This window comes from Marmota monax, unplaced genomic scaffold (genome assembly GCF_021218885.2).
Source record: "Marmota monax isolate L192 unplaced genomic scaffold, Marmota_monax_Labrador192_F-V1.1 WCK01_AAM20220418_F8-fsc00021, whole genome shotgun sequence".
NCBI lineage: Eukaryota > Metazoa > Chordata > Mammalia > Rodentia > Sciuridae > Marmota > Marmota monax.
Genome location: NW_026695228.1, coordinates 10,785,828 through 10,792,882, shown reverse-complemented (window position 1 = coordinate 10,792,882; position 7,055 = coordinate 10,785,828). Strand labels below are relative to the sequence as shown.

Sequence of the window (7,055 nt, the reverse complement as noted above, 5' to 3'; positions counted from 1 at the left end):
GTGCTCACTTCAGCAGCACATATACTAAAATTAGAATGATACAGAGAAGATTATCATGGCCCCTGTGCAAGGATAACAGGTAAATGTGTGAAGTGTTCCATATTTTTTGAAATAAGCCAATACCCAAAAAACCAAAGGCCGAATGTTTTCTCTGATATGCAAATGATAATTCACAATGGGGGCAGCGGGAGGCTAAGGAAGAATAGAAGTACTTTGGATTAGACAAAGGGGATTGAAGGGAAGGGAGGGGAAATGGGACTAGGAAAGATAGTAGAATTAATAGGCATTACTATCCTAGGAGCATATGTGATTACATGACCAATGTAATCCTACATGATGTACAACCAGAAGAATGAGAAGTTATACTCCATAAATGTATAATATGTCAAAATATATTCTACTGTCATGTATAACTAATTAGAACAAATTTTAAAAATAGGTAAAATTTAAAAAAATATAAAGCACATTGCAGAGTGTGGGGCTCATGGGAAACATGATAGATACTAGCAACTTAATGCTACATCATGCTATTTATTGCACTCTTAAAAATAGCTATTTTTATTTGGCATAGAGAAGAAAAATCCAAGTCACTGTTCTAAGGTTTCTTTTTTAATTTTCTTTTGTCTTTTGTTTGTTTCATGGTACTGGGGATTAAACCCAGGAGTACTCTACCACCAAACTATATCCCCAGCCCTTTTTAAATTTTATCTTGAGATAGCGTCCCACTAAGTTGTCCAGGCCTCAAACTTGCAATCCTCTTGCTTCAGCCTCCAGAGTAGCTGGGATCACAGGTGTGCACACTCACGTATGGACACACACAGGTAAGAGAGATTCACTTCTATCATTTAGATGCAGTGCAACATTAACAAAAATAATCAGAGGGAACTGAACATATCAGAAATTGGCTATCATAATGAAATGTATCTAAAAACTAGGAATGGAGAGTTGGGGGTAGAGAAAGAGGTAGGAGATGAAACTTCAAGAGAAATGGAAGGACAGTTCTGGCTTCTGTGTCTTCCATTAGCCAGACTCTAAGCAGATGCAGACATCTTCAGGGAAGGACAAGTCACTGAACAAGGATTCGAGTCCAGTTTTCACATGCAGGTTCTGGGTTCTTCCTTCTGTTGAATATCTACACTGGAAGATTTCTTGAATGGCAGGAGGTATTGATGTTTAAGATATAGATAGAGATGCTACACCCTCTGGGCACATCCAGTTTATTCCGAGTTGCAAAAGAGGAAGAAAGAACTTGTAGTGAGACTAGGATGGCCCAGAAGTTCAGTGACAAGAAAGGCCCCAAAGTCCCTGCCATGGAAACCAGAGATCCAGCTTCCACACAGGATTGAGGTTGAGGCCGAAAGAGCCAGAGTGAGTCTGGGAGAGGAGAGAGCCAGTCCTGGTGGCAGCCATCGTTCCTGGTAGCAGGCTCACTCATGGTCTAGGGCTGGTAAATGGCTGAGTCAGTAGCACCCAGGGCCTGGCCCATGCTTGTTGAGTTGCAGTGGGAAGAGAAGACAGGCCTTCATGTCCCACGGTGCATGCTGGAAGTCACGAGGGTGACAGGAGAAAGACACCCTGCCCTGGTCTCGTGGCTGGGATGCCATAAGGCTAAGCTGCACATGGGCATTGTGGCATCTTCTGGCCTCAGCTGGAGGTTCAAAAGCAAGGTGGAAGGAACAGAGTCTGGTAATTTGGGATACAACTAAGCTTTGGAGTCTCCTTTCCTCAGGGGAAAACCCAAGGCATTTCTCAAGACGACAAGATGAGGGCTCAAGCTGTTTCACCGAGATGTTAAAAGAAGATGGGATCTTCTTACATGCTTTAAGACAGGGAAGCAGCACACACTGGCCGTTTACCCGTATGGAGAAGGGACTCCCTCTCTGCCCCTTCCCCCTCAGAGTCATAAACTCTTCAGATAAGCCACTCCTGAATTCCTAACAAAAACTGTGGCAGAATTATACTTATTGTGTTAATCCACTGTGTGTCGAGATACTTTGTGACATAGCAATAAAAGACTAATTCTAGTTTAGGGGTAACTTGTTACCCAGCAATAAACAACTAAAACACACCTCTTTGCCTTGCTGATGCGGGGGGGATGCTGGTGGGTAGAGCCACATGATAGACTCGCACAGCCATTCCTGCCTTTCTGAGGCCATTACGAAGTCAAGGGGATTGTCCCCATATTCCTGATTGTGGGACAGCTTTGTGGTACAGGAACTGACCTAGCTATGGCCCGAGACTTGAGATCTGACTCCAACTCTAGATCTACCACTTACCAGCTGCCAGATACAATGCTAGTTGCTATTTTATAAGGAACCCATTTCCTCATTTGCAGAGATGGAAACAATAGTATCCACCTCACAGTTAGGAGGAAAAGTTAAATGGAAGTGAATATAGGAAAGTAACAACCAGACAGAGAGGCAGTTGAACCCAAATGAAGATAGACTAAATATATAGTTGCCAAGGATGGCCTCAAACTTGTGATCCTCTTGCCTCAGCCTCCCAAGTCCCTGAGAACATAGCATGTGCCACCAAGCCCAGCCTGAAAATTACATTTTTAAAGACATTTAAAGCATGAACAACTAACATGACAGCTATTTGTCCAGTCAGCTGCCCTGTTTGGCCTCATGTTACCAGGAGTCATATGAACACAGACCCACACAGGCCTGAGAGAAAAGGTCCAGGCTCTCTTCCCTTTGCCTCTTAGCTTATCTAAACTACATTCTAGATTGTGACATGCTGAGATTATTTTCATATTTCGAACACACTTGAGAGATAAGCTTGGAGTTAATTTAGAATTGAAAACACTTTGTGGGAAGTACCTAGACAGCACAGTGGACGTTGTTTTTCTGTCTGTGCCTTTGAGCATCAACCCCTCCCTACCATCCTGGCAAATCCTCAGGCTCCAACACTTCAACATAGTCTTCTCCTTAAACCAATGGAGAGAGGAGGGTGAGCAGAGGCTCCACCCTCAACACTTGTGAAGCTGAGGAAGGCCCTCCTTGGTGCTGGCTGCTGGAGGTAGCCTCCACGGAGGCTGGCTCACTGGGTCCCACCCCTGTTCTAACAGCCCCCTCCCTCCTTTCTTTCAAGTCTCCCACCAAACTTCCCATTCTCAAAAAGGCCTGTGCTCTCCAAGTGTATGAATGAGAGCAGACAGCAACCAAGATGGAGAGAGAGAAAAACAGAGCCTGAAAGACCTATAAAACCAGTGGAGGCTCCATTGGAAGGTCAATGAGAACCACAGAGAAGGAAGGGAAGGAAAATGTTCAGATTTCCACTTCTAAAAAATGGTTGTGCTTTTTCCTCAGCAGGTGAGCCCCAGTGGACTTTTCCAAAGGAAATGTATGCATCAAAGTCTCGAACAAAGCTTTTGTGACATCACCATAACGTAAGTGTTCTGCACACACAGGCCTTTGAATACCAAGAGATTCTTCGACAGGTGCGAATTTTGCCTGTAGGTTCAGTTCAGGCTAGAGGACTGAGCATCAGTTACAACATCCCTTCACAGCACAGGTCTCTATAAGTGAGACAAAATATGGTTGTGAAACACAAGTACATTAGAAAACTAGAAGGGGGTTCCCTATAGGTGTGAAATCTTGAAAATCTCCTGAATATGGAAGGCAGTGGAATCCAGTCCCTGTATTGAAGTATCCACGGGAGATGACTCCAAGGGCACTCAGCCTGGAGGAACAACAATGGAAACAGGAGCGCCTCTCAGCGCCTGATGGAAAATCAGCTGGGGAGCCAGAGTAGGAGCTGCCAGGTTGATAATCCCTATTCCTGTTGCCCCTTAGACTAGGTGATCGCCATAGAGGTGTCTGTCTCCATGTAAGAGCAAGATGAGCCTTTAGAACAGAAAGCCAGAATAGTGTCCAGGGGGCTAAGTGACTAAGGAGGAATGAGGAGCTGCTCTCGCCCCAAGAAACCCTCCCCTAGTGTCTGTTTCTGACTCTCATTCTCCATCGTGGAGGTGGACTTCAGTAAACAGCTACAGAAGAGCTAACAAGGAGCCTCATGCCCAAAGATGGTCTCTGAGCTAAGAATCACCAGGCAACTGTGGAATCCACTCTGTGCCTGAAACAACATCGTCTTACCAAGTACAGAACTTACACCTGAGGAAATAGAGCTGATAGACTGAGCTGAGCTGAAATACTACTCTTCTCAAGGAGATGCACGATTACCATGTTGCGGCATTATGAATGGTTTTTATTTTTAAAATTAAATAAAAATTGATAATTGAGAAAAATTCAAAATATAGTCAGAGTAGGAGAATGGACTGCCAGAGAGCAAATTTGTAAGTAGTAATATCAAGTCAAGAAAAACTTCCAGACTATAACTAAGATTTTTTAAAATGCAAAATAGGGCTTAAGAAATGTAGAATATAAATCATACTTCACCAAAATTGAAAGCTTCTGTTCTTGAAAAGACGCTGTTGGGAGAATGAAAACACAAACCCAGACTTGAAGAAAAATCTTCATAATACATGTATCTACTAAAAGACTTGTATCCAGAATATGTAAAGAACCCACAAAACTCAATGATAAGGAAAAAAAAAACCTCACTGGGTGTGAAGGCTCTGAGTGGCTCTGAGCACCTGATGGAAAATTAGCTGGGGAGTCCAGACTACCATTATCTGGTAGTCCCAGATACTTGGGAGGCTGAGGCAGGAAAATCTCACAAGCCCAGGAGTTTGGAGCCAGCCTGAGCAAAGCATTGAGACCTGTCTCTTAAATAGAGAAGAGTTAAAAATATGTCAAAGATTTGAACACTTAACTAAAGAAGATATGTAGATAACAAACAAGCACATGAAAACATACTCAATATTATTATCTGTGAGGGAAACATAAATTAATAATTTTAAATTATTAAAAGAATAATAAGTTAATATCACCATACAACTCTTATTACGGCAAACATTAAGAAGGCTAAGCCAGAGACAGAAGGTGTGGGGAACTGGGACTCTTCTGCACTGCAGTGGGAATGTAAAGAGGTACAACCACTTTGGAAAGCAGCTTTACAGTTTCTCTAAAAGTTAAACACACACTTAGCATATGATCTAGTCATTCCCATCTTACTTTATCCAAAAGCAAAGATAGATCATACAAAGACTTGACCACCAACATTAATGGGAACTTCCTTTGTCATAGTTCAAAAGCTGGAAACAACCCAAGTGTTAGATGAACAGATAAACAAATTACTGCTTGTTCTTACAGTGGAATGCCACTTAGCAACATAAAGGAATAAACATACAATAACATGAAGGAACCTCGGAAAAATAATACTGAGTGAAGTGACACAGTCAAAAATAGTGCCTACCTCAGGACTCCATTTATACAGAATTCTAGAAAATGCTGCTAACCCACAGAGACAGAGAGCAGATCAGTGGTTGTCTGACATCAGGAGTGAGATGACAGGAGGGATGAAAGGAAGGAATTATAGAAGGGCAGGAGGAAATTTTGGAGAGTACTGGGTATGCTCAGCATCTTGATTGTAGGGAGGGTTTCCCAGGAATAGATCTCTGTCAAAATTTATTAAATTGTATGTTTTAAATATTTGTAGTTCATTGAACATAAATTATACTTCAACAAGGCTACTATGGTGTACACGTATACGTGCGTGCACGTGCATGTGTGTATCTGTGTGTGTATGTGTGTGTGTGTGTCGATATGTCTATCTGTATTGGCATTTCTCAAATTTCTTTGGCCATGACACATTTTCCCCATTCACCTGCTAGCCCATTTCTCAGAGCCATGACCTACACAGTGAGGCAGATCTGGGCTGATCCTGGCTCTACTCTCACCTGGCTGTGTGTCCCCCTTTAGTAAGTCATTTAGCTCTCAGAGCTCCGGTTTTCTTGGAATGTGGTCAGGATGAAATCAGTGAATGGCCAATACCTGCTCCATAATGTAGAAGTTTCTTGAAAACTTATTTATTTATTTTTATATTTTTGATACTGGAGATTGCACCCCAGGCTTCTGACATGCTAGGCAAGCTCTCTACCTCTGAGCTACATACCCAGCCTCTTGAAAACTTTCTTTAGTCTACCAACCATCCTAGAAATCAAGCCAGCCATATTTACGGTTTTCCCCAAAGGCATTCCCTTTATTTTTAGCTAAGAAAACTAGCAGCACTCTCAGTCATCTTGAGTCCAAAGGTCCAAAGGGAAAGATGTTGAAATGCTTAGCGCTGCCCGGCAGGCCCATCTGCTCCGCATTAGCCGGCCTTCCTCTGTTTATTATTCCTCGTGTTAAATCGCCTCCAATTCTTGTGTGAAAAGTTCGGGCACACAATAACCTCTTTATCACATTTTCAAAATCTGAGCCTGTTCTGGAAAGTTTACACCTTTTTCTTGCTGCCATTGTTTTCATGGGGACTTGGGTTTCTGAAAAAGGCATTGGGAACATTTTGCTGAAAATGCTTATGTGTAAGTTGGATGCAGATGAGCATCACCCACCAAAAACCAAAAATGAGACATCAGAGGAATTGGACAAGCATGAAGTGGGTCTGTGATGATCTCAGCTATTCCTATGCAAGGGGAACCTGAAACCCAAGCTGGTGGTTGGGAGCCTGGGCCTGGGCAGTACCCTCAGCCTGTCTCCATTGGAGGTAGAAATTGAGTATCAAAGAGAAAAACAAAAACATCCCTCTCCTCTCTGCCTTCTTACTGACTTTTTCTTTGGGTGTCTTACAGTCATCCCGGAAGTTCTAGGCTCTGCTGTGGTTGTCAAATGCCAGTGGCTGTTCTGTACCTTACACTACATCAATCAGGAAAAAACGAACAAGCCTTAGAATTCCCTTCTTTCAGGGATCCAAAATGGATCATGTGTCCATCTCTGAACAGAGAATCTGGGTATTTGCAAACATCTTTTGGAGCTACTTGATTAAGTGGCACTTGAAACCAGAACTAAATCTGGACTTTTAACTGACATAACCATAAAATGCCTTCATGTAGCAAGTCACTTGGAGGTGGATTTCCTGTCACTTGTGGTTGAAACAGTCTGAACAGATCACAGTGGTGGAGGGGGGGAGGTAAGTAAGAGAAGTTGATGCAT

General features: G+C 42.8%; 1 non-coding gene across 1 annotated transcript; it reads left to right on the top strand.

Annotated features, from left to right (window-relative positions):
- On the top strand, positions 1-107 carry LOC124088226 (U6 spliceosomal RNA). Its single transcript, XR_006850297.1, has one exon. It is a non-coding gene; the product is annotated as a U6 spliceosomal RNA (small nuclear RNA).
- Positions 108-7,055: the final 6,948 nt, after the last annotated feature.